The sequence below is a fragment of the Macrotis lagotis genome, chromosome X (genome assembly GCF_037893015.1).
Source record: "Macrotis lagotis isolate mMagLag1 chromosome X, bilby.v1.9.chrom.fasta, whole genome shotgun sequence".
Taxonomy (NCBI): Eukaryota; Metazoa; Chordata; class Mammalia; order Peramelemorphia; family Peramelidae; genus Macrotis; species Macrotis lagotis.
In genome coordinates this window covers 567831956-567847459 of record NC_133666.1, presented here as the reverse complement: position 1 = coordinate 567847459, position 15504 = coordinate 567831956, and the positions used below count along the sequence as shown (strand labels likewise).

Genomic DNA, 15504 nt, shown 5'->3' with positions numbered 1-15504 from the left:
TTAAACCCTAGAATTAAACAAAAAAGGTGAACTAGAGCCCCTCATCTCTACTTCCTGAAAATAATGGATAGGCTAGTCACAACTACTTCACATATCAACTATAAAGTATTTAGGCTATTTTGATGATCCAGCAAGTCAATCTAATTCTGTTGAACCTAGCTGGATGTTGTTAGACTGGGGTTCTTTATAGTACCATTTTTTATTCTTTTTCTATCTGAATTACTTTCCCATTATGGATCTACTTGGGATTTTCAAGGGACAGTTAACCCTACATCATTTTTTTTCACACAGCTTTTTCATTGTTTCAGAGATGCTTCTAGACTCTTTTAATTAGCAACCTTTTTTCCTTGAAGACATGGGGAGCAAGGGCTGGATAATTTGTCCTGGGTTGATAATAATGAGGAGTGTGTGACTCAGTGTTTCCACTTTCTTCTAGTTAGTTCCCAGTTAAAATAATTTGCAAAAGATATATAAATCATGCTCCAGGTATCCAGGACATATTAGACATGACCTGAATTAAGCATGCTTTGTGTTAAAAAATAAACTGGAGGAAAAAATACATTAAACAAAACCTTTTAAAAGAATACATTACTTCATCTCCCCTTTAAGATTATTATTGCAATCAAAAGATTATGTAGGATAATGTATTATAATAAAAGTAGTATACTTACAATAACCTTGATTTTTCCCTCTAGAGTGATACTCAACTGCTGCATAAGTTTGTATTCTCTTAGCATTTTATGAATATAATTTAACAAATTCTTACTGTTGATTCCAAAAACTAAGGAAAAAAATCTGATTTTTCCAAATGAACATAGCAAAGAACATGCTAGCTATTTCAATGACAAAATGATTTTTCAGGTGGCATAATCATAGCACTCGGAGGATTTAAGAGCATGGAAGCATCAGGGTATACCAACCCTCTTCCCAACACTATAACTTAGTTTATATAAACATGACTTCGTTTTCTTGGATTGATTTATTAAAGACTGTTTCAATGCCATACAAGAAACAGATGCTGCCTCTGCCTCAGATGACACAACCTTTGTTAATTAAATTGTTCAGACTTATTAACACTGAAGTAGGAAGCTGGTAACTACTTTAAGGTCATTATTTGAAGTTCTCAAGGACTCTAAAGCAACTACTCTAGAAAATCCCACCTCCTTAAAGCAGGTGACCATCCCTCAGAAACATCAAGAGTAGGCGTTGCTACTTCTTATTCAGGTTGTCAAACCTCTGGAGCTTTTGCATGTCATCTCTGACATATATGAAGGGAAAATCAATTATGTTTAATTCTCCCACCCTGCAGCTGTTGTTGCCACCTCAAGTTTGCAAACTGAGATAACATGAGCTGAGGATCAAACAATTCCATTCTTTGCTGTCTCTGAATATGTACTGTTACTCCCATTCAAATTATGACTTTATTGGTTAAATAGAAAGAAGAAAAGATTGGATCAAGTGTCCAAGAAAACAGATTTGTGATCCAGTTGCTAAAGAACCTTGGGGAACTGTCAACAACTATTAGTATAGCCCTAATATATTAATCAATGTATTGTTATGATGGAAAACTCACCAAGAATTTGTGTCACTTAAACTCTTGAAATGGAACCATAGAATGTTTCAAACAGAACAAATACAGACCCAAGAAAACAGAATATAAATTACTGGCTATGATACCAAATGAATACTGTCTAGTTTTCACAAAAATCAAGTCAAACAAAACTAGCAAAACCTAGGAACCCAATAAGAATAATATAAATTTCTTGCTGCCTTTTATTTTTAAAATACCCTAAAGTTATATATGAGAAGGCAACTATAAAATGTAGCTTTCAAGTTGCGGCAAATTTTTCTTGCACATATCAGTCTACAAATCTGCAAGTCATTCTTTACACTCTGTAGATCATATACAAAGAAATTTCAAAAATGTTGAAGGAGCAGTGCCAATAAAAATGAAAGGGTTCTGGGTATTAATAAAAAACCTTTTTTGACAAATATGCCTTATAAAGTTCATACAATATAGGGCTAGTGACCTTGGCCCTACTCCTGAACTGCCCACTAGGGGGAAAGTCAAGAAATGAGGTAGAAGGGAGAGGAAGAAACAGGAAAGAAAATTGGGGGATTACCTGCTCTGTAGGGAGGAGGAAAGGAAGAGAGGTGGGGATTTTCTTCCTCTTTCTGCTTTAAATTTAATCCCAAATAACAACCACATATAAGCAGAGAAGGGGAAAAAACACTCAGAGGGTGAGTTGTTAAAGGAAATTGATACTCACCTTGCCACTTCAAACAAGTACCATTAATCTTCCCCCATTCCGGGAGAAAACTCTATGAAAGCATAAAGAGCATTATCATTTACTCATTTATCCCTTCAACAAATATTTGTAAGCCATTTATTGTAATCATAGGATCTTAGAGTAGGAAGAGACCTTAGAGAACACCTCACCTAAAATTTGAGTGTCCTCTATAACATTCCTGTCAGACTCAAATAAAAAAAGAGATTACTAAACCATACATAAGGATCCCCATAGGCCACATATTGGATTTGTTTTAAAATGTATTGTTATCTCTAAAACTATATTATAAAGTGACCATCATCAAAACTATCTGGTAATGGCTGTGAAATAGAGAAGTGGATCAGTGGAATAGATTAGATACAAAAGAAACAATAGTAAATGATTATGGCAATCTAGTGTCTGATAAACTCAAAGATTCCAGTTTCTGGGATAAGAATTCACCCTGTAACAAAAGCTACTAGGAAAACTGGAAAACATTATGGCAAAGGCTAGGCATAGACCTACAGCTGACACCTTATACACCAAAATAAAGTCAGAATGGGTACAGGATTTAGATATAAAGGGTGATAACATAAGCCAATTAGAACAACACGAAATAGTCTACCTGTCAGATATATGGAAAAGGGAGAAGTGTATGACCAAAGAAGAGATAGGGAACATAATAAAAGGCAAAATGTATAATTTCAACTACATTAAATTAAAAGATTTTTGCACAAATAAAACCAATGCAGTTAGATTAGAAGGAATGCAGAAGATGGGGAGCATTCTTTATAGCTATTATTTCTGAAAAAGTAGTCATTTGTGAAATATAGAGAAATGTGCATCAAATTTATAAGTATACAATATAAGAATTCTGCAGTTAATAAATGGTCCAAGGATAAGAACAGGCAATTTTCCGATGAAGAAATTTAAACTATCTAGAGTCATGTGAAAAAATGCTCCAAATCATTATTGAACAGAGAAATCAAAATTAAAACAACTCTGAGGTGCCACCTCACACTTATCAGATTGATTAAAATGACAAAAAAAGAAAATAATATTGATGAGGACATGGGAAAACTGGGAAACTAATGTATTGTTGGTGGAGCTATGAACTGATTAAACCATTTTGGAGAATAATGTATGCCCAAATATCAATAAAATTGTGCATACCCTTTCATCCAGCAATACCACTACTAGATCTATATCCCAAAGAGATCATAAAAAAGGGGAAAGGACCTACATGTGTGAAAATATTTATAGCAGCTCTTTCAGTAGGGTCAAATAATTGGAAATTGAGGGGCTGCCCATCAATTGGGGAATGACAAAACAAGCTAGTATATGAATGCTATGCAATATTATTATTATTATTGTTATTATTATTATTATTATTATATAAGAAATCATGAATTCAGAAAAACATGGAAAGACTTGCATGAACTGATTCTAAATGAAGTGAAAAGAACCAGGAGAATGCTATACATACTAACAGTAGCACTGTGAGATAATCAACTATGACAACTCCTCTCAGCAGTTCAGTGATTAAGAACAATCCTGAAAGAACTTTTAAGAAAAATGTCATCCACATCTAGAGAAAAAAAACTATGGACTCTGAATTCAGAGCAAAGAACACTCTACTCACCTTTTAAAACATCTTTTATGTTTTTTCTTTCTCATTTTTCCCATTAGCTTTAGTTCTTTTTTCACAGTTTAACTAATATGGAAATATTTTTAATATATTTCCCATGGACAGGGAAGTGGAGTGGGTAGGGAAGGGAGTAGAAAAAATATGGAACTCAAAAACTTGCAAAACAAATGGATGTTGAAAACTATCTTTGCATGTAATTGGAAAATAAATGAGAGAAAAATTATTGTTATCCATGCTACATTAGATTTTTAATTATTTGGTTAAATATTTCCCAATTACATATTACTCTGGTTCAGCTGTTCTAAAGGTGTCCATATTTGATCCCTCTTCTCTAGCACCCCCCCCCAAATCCTTACATTCTACTTTAAACCCCTGCCTCTCTGAAATTTATTATCTCTTGTTTCTATTTCTACTTTCTGGGACTGAGACTACTCCCATGACAGATGGAGCTTCATATTCTTCAAGTCACTTATCTGGACTTTCCCAAACAAACTCAGTGCATTTCTTGAGGACATCAAATATTAAAATTGCAAACATTTAAGAAATAATTCCTTGTATGGAGAGTATAGGGAGATGAGTCCCAATGTTATCATTGACTCCAATCTCCTCCCTGCCTTCCTTGGCTGCAAACAGACCCCAGAGACTTCAGAATGTGAGAAGACTTGTCCTTTTTATCAGGCCCATGGCAGCATTCTCAGTCCATTGAAGCTGGCAAAAAATTTTGCATTGGAAGCCAAAAGAAAAATTAGACAAACTGAATCAAGGTAGTGTCAATACTTTACTGGCAACCCAGAAGAAAAATGATAATTAGGCAGAGTATCTAGAGTACTCCAGCAAAAGACTTTCCCAGTCCTATACCACCCACATGTAATTTATTTGGGGACTCCACTTTCCCCTGAACTCTGTAGCTATTGGTCAGAGAATGGGTTAACTCTTTTTAAGATGTTGCTTTGTTTCAATCATGCCAACTACACTACCATATCAATACTAATTTCTAATAATTAAACAAGTTTTGTTGGCTAACTTATATAAAAGGAAAATTGTGGGGGTAGTGGAGGGGGGAGAATACTGGTGAGGATTCATGAGTTATAGTATTAGGAAACTTCCTCCTGAACCCTGAGAAGTAGGATGAAAAATGCAGCACTACCTCCTGGGGAATTTTCTTACTGGTTCTAGAGACATTTGAGATAGTAACTCAAAATCATATACTATAGATAATTATATAATTAAACTAAATATTTAATACATTTTAAAACAGATGGCTCATCCATGAATATAGTATTGAGACTGGAATCATGAAGAACTGAATTAATATATGACTTCAGACATTTACAAGCTACATGACCCTGTTTAAGTCATTTAACATCTATTTGTCTATCTCCTCAATTGTAAAATGAGCACAGGAGCAGCTAGGTGGTGCAGTGGATAGAGTACTGGTTTTGGAGTCAGAAGGACAAGATTTTGAATCCAGCCTTAGATACCTGACACTTGCTAACTGTGTGACCTTGGGCAAGTCACTTAAACCTGATTTTCTTGCATCCAGGACCATCTCCAGTCATCTTGACTCATATCTGGTCACTGGACCCAGGTGACTCTGGAGGAGAAAATGAGACTCTTGACTTAGCCCAGCACAACTCACTCAATCCAATTCATGAGCTTGTCATGGCATCACATCTGATGTCATGGTCTTCTTCAAGGATGAAGGACAAAACAAAATGAGTATAATAATAGCACCTACCTTGAAGACTTGTTTTGAGAATCAAATGAGATATTTATAAAAAGCACCTAGTATAATGCCTAACACATAATAAAAACTCATTTCATCCTTTATGAACATTTAAAGGATGATACTGTAATCACTAGGAATCTGTATGAATTCTCTAAGAGCAAATAAAGCCAAACATTTTCTTTTACTACTGTCATTAAGTTGGTAGATGAGGGGAAGTGTCAGAGGAATAAGATAGATACCTTATTTGAGAAAAGCACTAACATTCTCCCATAACTTCATATGCAAGATCTTGAAATGTGGTAGGAGGATACAAGTGTTAGTTTAAACAGTACATGCCCAAAGACCACTGATTATTGTCTTTGCACTGATTGATGAAAGACCTTTAGTGAAATAATCCAAAGTTTTGTTTTCAGCTTTGTGCTGTTGAAGATTTTAAAAAGATGAAAAAGAGAATATTTATGGAATTCTTCTAAATAAAACTGCAAGGGATAGCAGAAGTCAGTATCAAAAAGCTACTTGAGAGGCTAAAACCCAGCACAGAACTGAAAGGAAGAAGTTCAACAGAACTAAGTATCAGGTCTTGCTATAAGGTTTTTTAAAATGTTCATCTCAAATACAGAAATAAGAAGAAATGACTTTACAGCCATTGTTAAAATTATAATATGAGAGCTTAGATAAACCTATTTGTTATAAATTCTAAAGTTTCAAAAAAAGAAAAAACCTATAACTTTACCTAATAATAACAGAATGATAATGTCTAGACTATGGGAATATTTATATTTCATGCCCAAAAGCTCAATACTGGAATTTTGAGAGGGGGAAAAAATTAGAGAGCAGTGAATAAAACAAAAATAGAATGATCAGGGTGATGAGGGCTTTGGAAAGCAAATCCCATCAAAAATGAAAGAGACAGCTATTTGGTACAGTGGATAGAGCACTGATCCTGGAATGAGGGGGATCTGAACTCAAATTCAATCTCAGACACTTGACACTTAGGCAAGTCACTTATACAGGACTGCCTCTCCAAAAAAAGTAAGAAATTAAGCAATTAAGTATATTTAGTCTGCAGAAAAGGGAGAAATGACTGATTATTTCTTCAAAACATTGGAGAAATGCCACTTAGAAGAAAGTCTTATTTGTTGCTTAAATGCTAACCAGTAAGCAAAGCCTTAGAGTTTCTGCCAAATATAAACAAAAGATTTTTTAATAAATAGAAAAGCTTAACATTAGAAAAGGTTAGCCCAGGAAATAGTAAACTTGCATTTATGAGTGATATTTTAGCACAGGTTGGATAATGTTCTGTCAGGGATGCTTCCTATAGATAACAGAGCAAGTTTTTGAAACAGATGACCTTTAGGGTCCCTTACAATTCTAATTTCTCTTTCAAGGACAAGGGGCAGTAAGAAAGAATTTGCACCAACAAACTTCGAATTATCTTTTTATTATATTACTTGAAATGTCAATTATAGATTCTCATTTAAACAAGAAACAAATCTTCATTATAAAAAATGCTAATACCAGGAATCTGGAGAGAGAGGGAGGAAAAATGGAAAGAAAGAAGGAAGGAGTGAAAAAATTATTCAACTATAAAATAAGGGTATTACTAGTATCTAGCTTACAAGGCTGTTGTGAAGAGCAAATAATATGTAATTTGTAAAAGTCCTTAGAATAATTCCTAACATATAGGAGGAACTTAACAAATTAATATTATTTTCAATTGAAGAATAATGCATATTTTTATGCATATATATGTAGATACATGAGAATCTTTATTTTCTTTTATATATACCCTTATATATATATATGTATATAAAATTTATTTTTTCATTCATTTATCTTATTTTGGCTTGTTTTTGTACCTTTCATTCCTAGTAAAGTAACTGACACATAATAAGAGGCTAATGAATGTTAATTTCTATATATGTACAGATTTCATTTGTACATATGTGTATATGGCATAGTTGATCTAAATATATATATATATATATATATATATATAAAACCATAATTTAGACAAATAAGACATTAAGCTAAGTATGCTTTTTTATTAATAAGAAGAGGAAAAAATACAGGTAAATTCACTCTAGTCTATATAAAATTCATGACTAATTTTAATGCCAGAACCATTAGTCTAGATACAATATTTTTAAAAAGTTTTTCAGACTAAAGGAGAATTTTAGTACAGTTCTTCAATGAGAAAAAAAAGAGTTAAAAACATGGAGAGAACTGAGAAAAACTTGTACGCAAACTTTCTGTTTCTCTGCTTAACCTGTTATATTGTCTGTTCTTCATTTTGTGTTGTATGAATCTGTCTGCATGAAAGTTCAAACACATTCCTTTCAAGGAAGAAAAACAATGCTTACACTTGACCATTACCGGTCTTCAAAATTTTATATAAACAAAAGCATACTGAAGATATCACAATCTATAGAAATTAAAATGGTTTGGTATATACCTAGATCATGTCAATTATTTGAAAGATAAAGGGGTACCTTTTCCCCTAGGAGACTGGAAACCTGGAACATTCATGGACATTCTTTGTTGGTTCATTGCATGATTTGGAGCAGCCTTTTTCTATCAGCTACATAGTGAGAATTATTGGAATTTTAGAAAACTTTCAGCACCTTCAGGGCTTTTGGTTCTATCCTCCATGAAGTTAAAAAGCTTTATTCACATCATATGATAAAGAAGAGAAACTGAGAGTCATCTCTACTAGTGGAAGAAAAACTCACAGAACAAGGATGATTGTTGTTTAGAATATCTTATTCTGAAAATGTGCCAGCATTAGTGCATGTGCCTGAAAAACACTCCCTGAGAGTTAGCCTTTTTCTTCACTCTTTTTTTTCTAGTTGCTGAGATCAGAATCTCTAAACTGGTTCTTAAGTCTGAGTCATGAGAATTCGAGGGTCTTCCAAGCCTGGTCCAGTGTCCTAGTCTACTAACTAGCCATTAGTGAAGTCCTGAAGAACAAAGATCCAAGGATGCTAGCCCAGGTAAGCTATGGGCTAGAACTTGGTAGAACTAGTATTATGTAAAAACTAAAATAAGGCTAATTATCTATCTCTCTCCCAAAGGTTGGATAGTGTAGTGAAGTATTCAGTTATCAAAATATCAGGGGGAAATATTTGTATATTTGTTCTTCATATATATTTGAAGTGAATAGCTTTTAGAAGAAATCAGCTGTTAAGTGATTAAATACATCTAGGATGCAAGTTATGGGGCAGTGTATTCTTGCAGAGGGTCACAGAATCAGAGACTTAGAGTTGTATTCAGCACATAAATAAATATGAAGAAATTAACCCTTAAATATTATTGGCTGACCTTGATCTTTGATTTGGGTCACTGGCTCTGAAAGAAAGGCTATTGACCCCGATATAGTTTTGATAATAGACTTGAATTCTTCCTTTTGGTCAGCCTTGAGGAAAAAGAAAAGCATTCTATAGACTGTCAGGCTTGAAGAACCTTTTTTATTTTTGAACACAAACCTTTAACAAGAATCACAGTACTCCACATGTAATAGCAAAACAGACTTTTCTGTGCTTCCTTTTATCCTTTTGTCAAGTGAAAAAAAAAGATGTTTAAAAATCCATCTTTAGCTAAAGATATTTTTTCAAACTATAGAAATACTTTATATTATCTTAAGAGTGACATTAGTATGAGTCATGTTTTTCAAAAGCCTCATCAATATAATTGGATAAGAATCAGGCATGACTGAAAGATTCAATTGATAAAATTACAGTTTGTAACATTGGAAACACACCAGGAATAATAGCAAAGTTAGTATTTGAATATGCTCACTATTCCAGGATCCATGTAAAGAGGTTGGTAAAGAGCCATATAATTGGCTGAATCTGTGAAAGTCTTGTTTGTTTCTGCTTTAATAATTTAATTATGGTTTAATTATTTCTCTAAGAAATAATATTGAGGGGCAGCTAGGTAGCACAGTAGATAGAGCACTGGCTTTGGAGTCAGAAGGACCTGAGTTCAAATTCTGCCTCAGAAACAATAATTGCCTAGCTATTTGATCTTGGGCAAGACACTTAACACCATTGTCTTAAATTTAAAAAAAAATTAAAAAGAAAAAAGAAATAATAATGATTCAAATGAATGGATGGATGGAAAAATCATTTGCTTAGTATTTATGATGTATGGTGCTAAGTATATTTAGCAAATATTCTTAATTCATACAGAATTTTACATACTCCAAGGAGAGTGTTTGCTGACTCTCTGCTCCCCATATGAAGGAAAATTATTAAGTAAAGCAAGATTGTTTTAAAGTTCCTATTATGTATCAGTCACTATGCAAGGCACTTAGGAACACAACGATAAAAATGAAATATTCCCTGCCCTCAAGGAGTTTATATATAAAACATCATAGAGGTCTCCAAATCACCAACCAATACCACTTGATAAGCATTCCTTCTCTCTCTCTCTCTCTCTCTCTCTCTCTCTCTCTCTCTCTCTCTCTCTCTCACACACACACACACACACACACACTCTCTCTCTCTCTCTCTCTCTCTCTCAGAAAAAAATTACTTTTAAAATATGACATTTTATTTGATGCAACTTATCAGGTGAAATGGGAAGTTATTGTCAAGAAAATTTAACTACCTGAAGATAGCGTATGAATGTTATTTATTTCATTGATAGCATTTCTTTGGACTAAGACAAAATTGTGGGTAAAACATTGATTAAAGCACATGGCTGAGATAATAAAAAAGATGGAGAGTGATAATGACTACATTTTGTAAAGTTGTTTCATTGGAAAAATCAATCTTGTAAGGAGTCCTCTGTACTACTAAAGGGCTAAAGACAATATGCTGTACCTGTCCCAGGCATAGTTCAGTTATTTGTTTGAAAAAAGTCAAAAGCACAACATTTTCAAGAAAATTCACTCTAGTGTATTCTTGTAATTCAGTATCCCAATCAACTACACAATGACACCAAAAGAATCCCAGGATTGATGAGATTGTTATCAACATTGCTTAGAAGTTGAGAAAGACACATTTTTAAAATAAGATATTCTAAACAACAATAATCCTTGTTCTTTTTTTTTTCTTCCCCAGCAACAAGATCCTACATCTGCTGAAACAGCTTCTGCTGACTTTATGAACCATGCTATTTTATGTTTTTCCAGGACTGTTGAATCACTTATCTGCTATAGCACAAGCTTTCTTCATGGAAAGATGCCTTATGGTATCAGAGTATAAGGGCATTACTTAATGTATTTAGGGAGTTAAATTATTAAATTCAAAGTCATATAGGTAGAAAGTAACAGATTTGGAATTCAAATTAAGTTTTTCCAACTCCAAATCCAGTGCTCTTTCAACCATATTATATTAAGAGAAAAACCTACTAAATTCTATTTTAAATGAATTTTTTTGCAATTGTCAAGTAATTTTTTCACCATACCACACTCCTTATCCTCAATAAATGAAAAGATCCAAAACTCTTTTAATCAACATGATATGAAAAGCAAAATAAATCCCCCAGATTTTGATGGCCAAAATCTGTGTTTATATACGTATATTAAGATTATCATTTTTTGTCAAGACCTAGGTAGCATTCTTCATCTCCAGCCCACTAGAATAATGTTGATCACTGCTCTGTTGAAAAGTCTTAAGTGTTACAATGGTTCAGTTTTACAATGTTATTATGTTATAAATTGTTTCCTGGTTTTTCTCACTATACCCTTCTTCAGTTCATAGATACCTTACTATTTTTTGTTGAATCTGTGATCTTTAGTAGTTTTACAGTATAAAAATGGAGATATGCATATTTATTTGTAAACATGCACACATATGTGTATGTATGATGTATAGCTACATGTAGAGGAAAAATCTATAAATATTTTGTGCAATATGTATATATATATATATATATCATAATTTGCTTAGCTATTTCTCAATTAATGAACATCATCTTAATTTCCAATTATTTGCCACTACAAAAAATCTGCTATAAATGTAACTATATATATGGATTAAAATAATCACATATTTATATGTGGATTAAAATAAAACTAAGATCTTAGAAACTAGTACCATTACTTCCTGGTAAATAGAGGAATAAAAAAATAGAAACAGTGTCAAATTTTATATTTCTAGGATCAAAGATCATTGTAGACAATGACTGTAGTCTTGAAATTATAAGACACTTGCTCCTTAGTTGAAAAACTATGAAAAATCTAGACAGCACATTAAAAAGTAAAACAGCAAGAACCTCACCTTGCTTACAAAGTCTTCATTTTAGTTATTAGCAGTGCATGACTGTGAGATTTGGAATATAAGGAAAATTGAGGGCTGCAGAATTGATGTTTTCAAATTATGGTACTGGAGAAGACTTTTCTTTTGAATTTTTTTTTTTATTTAAGGCAATGGGATTAAGTGACTTGTCCAAGGCCACACAGCTAGGCAATTATTAAATGTCTGAGGCTGGATATGAACTCAGGTACTTCTGACTCCAGGGCTGGTGTTCTATCCACTGTGCCACCTAGCTGCCCCTGGAGAAGACTTTTGAAAATTCCTTGGACAGCAAGGATGTCAAATTATTCAATACTCAACACAAAGAAATTAATTCAAACTATTCACTGGAAAGTCAATACTGAAGATTCAATATATTGCTCACAATTTGAGAAGACAGGATTCCTTGGAGAAAACACTGATGTTGAAAATTTTGCCTCTTTCTTTAATCTCTTTGGGATATGGGACTAGTCATGTCAATAACAATTTAATAAAATTTTGTGGTATAGTTTCAAATTACTTTTTAGACTGGTTGCACTACCTGGGCAGCTAGGTGGGTCACAGTGGATAGAGCACTGCCCCTGGAGTCAGGGGTACCTGAGTTTAAATCCAGCCTCAGACACTTAATAATTATCTTGCTGTGAGACCTTGGGCAAGCCACTTAACCCCATTGCCTTGCAAAAACAAACAAACAAACCTAGATTGTTTGCACCAATTCACAATTTCACAATACTGACAGTATGACTATTATGTTCCACAGGATTTTTCATTTTTACAATATTTTTCATCATTCTGTTAGTGTTGTCAATCTAATGGGTCTGTGGTAAAACCTCAGAATTATTTTGATTTGTATTTTTCTAATTAATAGTGATTTTGGAGTATTTTTGACAACTATGGTTATATATATATATATATATATATATATATATATATATATATATATGTTATACATTAGATTTCTTCCATTGAGAACTGAATTTTTCTATCATTAAACTACTTGCCAATTGCTGACTGGCTCTTACCCTTGCAAATTTGAATGAATTAGAAATCTTGGAAATGAAACTTCTATCAGAAAAAATTGCTACACATACTTTTCCCCCTCTAAATTTTTTAATCATATTTAATATTTTTCTAAATTAGATGTTAAAACAATTTTAACATTCTTTTTTTAAAATTTTGAGTTCCAAATTCTCTGCTTCCTTATCTTCTTCCTTATTCCCATTGAAAAGGCAAATAATTTGACATAGATTAAATATGTGTAATCATGCAAAACACATTTCCATGCAAGTCAATCTGTGAAAAAGAATGCAGACCAAAAAGAAACACACAAGAAAAATGAAGAAAATAAAGAAAAAAATATCTTTTATCTGCATTCAGGCTCTACCAGTTCTTTCTCTCAAGATAGACAGTAAAGTATCTTTCCTCATAAGTCCTTCAAATTGGTCTTGGAATATTGTAGATTATTATATTTTATTATTGTTAATGTGTACAATGTGCCCTCATTCTGCTACTTTCACTTTGTATTAGTTCATTTAAGTCTTTTTTTCCTGGGAACATTCAGCTCATCATTCCTTAAAACACAATAGTATTCCATCAAAATCATGTACAACAACTTGCTCAGCCATTTCCCAATTGATGAATATCCTATCAATTTCCAATTCTTTGCCACATCTAAAAGAGCTGCTAGAAATACTTTTTTTTTTTAAACATGGGTCCTTTTCTTTTTGTTTGTTTGTTTTTTTAATCTCTGGGATATAGACCTAGTAGTGGTACTGTTTGGTCAAAGGGGATTCATGGTTTTATAGTCCTAGACCTAGTTCCAAATTGCTCTCTCAAATGACTGAATCAGCATACAACTTCACAAATAACATATTGAAGTTTTAATTTTCCTACATCCTTTCCAATATTTGTCATTTTCCTTTTCTGCTATATAAGCCAGTCTGATTATATGAGGTGTGAGGTAGTAACTCAGAGCTGTTTACATTTCTCTCAAAAATTGAGATTTGCCTCATTTTTATATGATTATAGAGAGCTTTGATTATTTTGTCTGAAAACTGCATATTTTGGTCCTTTTGATCATTTGTTCCTTTAGCCATTTATCAGTTAAGGGATGATTCATTTCATAAAATTGTTGTAAAGTTGATGTAGTTTTGTTTATGTTTGAGAAATAAAGTCTTTTTCAGAGAAACTCAATGTACATTTTTTTTGACAATAATGATTACTAGTTATATAGGTCACATCATCCTATTTTTCCCATTTATCCCACTCTTTCTCTCTTTTTTACCCTATTTTCAAGTGTTTTGCTTCTGACTTTTACTTCCTTAAAAGTTCCCTCCCTTCTATCAACTTTCCCATATACAGTTCTCTTAGCATCTTCTCTTCCTACTCCCCTATATGTTAATATGTCCAATTGAGTGGATATATTATTCCTTTTTGAGACAGTTCCTGTGAGAGTAAGGTTCTTGTTCTCCCCTCCCTGCTTCCACTATTTCCCCCTCCATTGTAAAATCTTTTTATAGACTTCTTTTTGTTAGATAATTTATCACATTCTGTCTTTCTCCTTTTGGGATCTCTTTCAAGAGGTGATTGTTATGTTCTTTAAATTTTTATTTTGCCCTCTGGTTCTAGACTATCAGGACAGTTTTCCTTGTTAATTTCTTGAAAGATAATGTCTAGACTCTTCTTTTGATCATGACTTTCAAATAGACCAATAATTCTTAAATTATCTCACCTGGATCTATTTTTCAGGTCTGTTGTTTTACCAGTGATATATTTCCTATTTTCTTCAATTTTTTCATTTTTTCAATGATTTCTCATGAAATCATAAGATTGCATTTGCCTGATTCTAATTTTTAAGGAATTACTTTCTTCAATGAGATTTTTTTTTTAAATCCTCTTAATGGCGAATTCTACTTTTGAAGTAGTTCTTCAGTGACTTTTTTTTCATTTGACCAATTTTGTTTGCTAAAGCATTCTACTCCTCATTGGATTTTTAGGCCTCTTTTACCATTTGACCTAGTCTGTTTTTAAGGTTTTATTTACTTCAATTTTTTTGTGCCTCTTCAATATTTTTTCCTGATTTTTTTGTATCACTCTCATTTCTCTTTCAATTTTTCCTCTATCCCTCTCACTTGAATTTTAAAATACTTTTTGAGTTCTTCCTTAGCCAGAATCCAATTTATATTTTTTTCTTTGAGGCTTTGGATACAGGATGTTTTACTGTGTTGTATTTTTTTTCTTAGTGTATATTTTGATCATCATCATCACCCTTGCAACTTTATATGTTCAGAATTTTTTCTGTTGTTTGCTCATTTTCTAGCCTATTTCTTGACTTTTAATCTAAAACAGGTCTCTACTTGTGAAGTAAAGAGGGAACTGTCCAACTGTTTAGGTATTTTGTGGAACTAGTTTCAGAGGTAATTATGGGGACCAACAAATTTTTGGCTCTTCCAAGTTGGAATGATTCAGGGAGAAGAAGTGTGTTTAGTACTTTCCTGTACCATGCATTGGTTCATGTGATTCCTCACGAGCATTCTTTTGAACCCTAGAATTGTAACTATCACCTCTGCTCCCTAGGGCTAGCAAATTCTGCAGTGTTAGTGCTTCTTCTTGCAT

The 15504-nt window shown here is 32.8% G+C and overlaps 1 pseudogene; it reads right to left on the bottom strand.

Moving 5' to 3' along the window:
- Window positions 1–1070: 1070 nt before the first annotated feature.
- Window positions 1071–15504, bottom strand: LOC141499355 (ubiquitin-associated domain-containing protein 2-like; annotated as a pseudogene).